Source organism: Aplysia californica, unplaced genomic scaffold, assembly GCF_000002075.1.
Source record: "Aplysia californica isolate F4 #8 unplaced genomic scaffold, AplCal3.0 scaffold00237, whole genome shotgun sequence".
In the NCBI taxonomy this organism is placed as follows: domain Eukaryota; kingdom Metazoa; phylum Mollusca; class Gastropoda; order Aplysiida; family Aplysiidae; genus Aplysia; species Aplysia californica.
In genome coordinates this window covers 738013-739379 of record NW_004797507.1, presented here as the reverse complement: position 1 = coordinate 739379, position 1367 = coordinate 738013, and positions in this window count along the sequence as shown.

The following is a 1367-nucleotide window of genomic DNA, read 5'->3' as shown; positions in this document are numbered from 1 at the left end:
ACGCACAAATGACTCGCACCAAAACTAAAACAAAGACAATCTTTTAAAACCCAAGAAACCAGTGTCTGAGATATAAGTTAGGCTCTTCGTCATCGCACGCAGAAGACCCGAGTTCGGTTCTCGAGTAGGGAGAATTTTTGTCGAGTGTCTCGGTCTTTCAGCTGGGACGTCGTATCCCTCTCAGCCCGAGTTTGACCCTGGCAAGCTGGGTCCTAAGCGGTCTTCAAAATTGCCGAAATTCTGTCGATTGGGGCGTAAAAACACCTTCATTAAATAATAGAAGAAGACAATAACAAAGACGGTACCGGCAGCTGGCAGTCCTTCTAGGTTTTCGTCCAAACAGGCTGTAACTGTAAAGTGCCCCATACACGCTCAAATTTGTTTGGTGGTTTGATCAAATTATATCTTTGAAAAAAAAATTTTAAATATGTTTTTGATGAAGTATGGGTGAGTTTGACGGTCAAAATAATTTATAGATGTCAAATATAATTTGACGGAGCAGTTTTCAGTTGATATTTTTGGCAAACCGTCAAACTAATGATCGTGTGTGCCCAATATAAAATGTATTTGTGCAAACATTATTTTTTCAGTTTCTGCTGGATAGAAAAGATCTGCTTTTTACATCACCATTGCGCCCTTAAAGGATGAAATAAAATATTCTGGAGCTGATTGAAGTCAACCAGAGTTTGCCTGAACTATGGAAAGTTAAAAAGTAAAGAATATAGCGACTAAGATTTTTTTTAAAGTAGGTGATTAAGACTCTCTGCTGCTGAAATACAGGGAGTTGTATGCAGATGCCACAAAAGAAGAAGTGAAAAAGAAAATCAACTCACTGCAGACGAGTTTTCGATGGGAGTTGAAGAAATTGGATGATTCTCCAAAGTCTAGGATCGGTGCAGATGGAATCTACGAGCCTTCATTGTGGTTTTTTTGTTGTGCTCATTTATTCCTGCGTAGTCAAGAAACAGCGGCACGGTCATAGAGCAAAAACCAGTTTATGGCCCACTTTTTTTCTAAAGCAAGAGGCAATGTTATTGGTCCGTCCATTACAAACTCTTGGCACAAACTAATGTTTGACCCAAAAAAAATTGAACGAGTAAGGCAAACGTCAAACTGTAAAGAAAAACGATCAAAAATGTTTGACGAACAAATTTGAGCGTGTATGGGGCTCTTACGTTATTCTCAAGCTTTTTCGTAAGAACTGTCATTAGTTCAAAGTGTCAAAGGTCGCATTTTTACTCTTCCTTCGACTGAAAAGGACACACTCACAGGTACACTCACATGCATGCACTCGCACACACACACACACACACACACACAAACACACACAAACACACAAACACACACTCTCTCTCTCTCTATCTCCC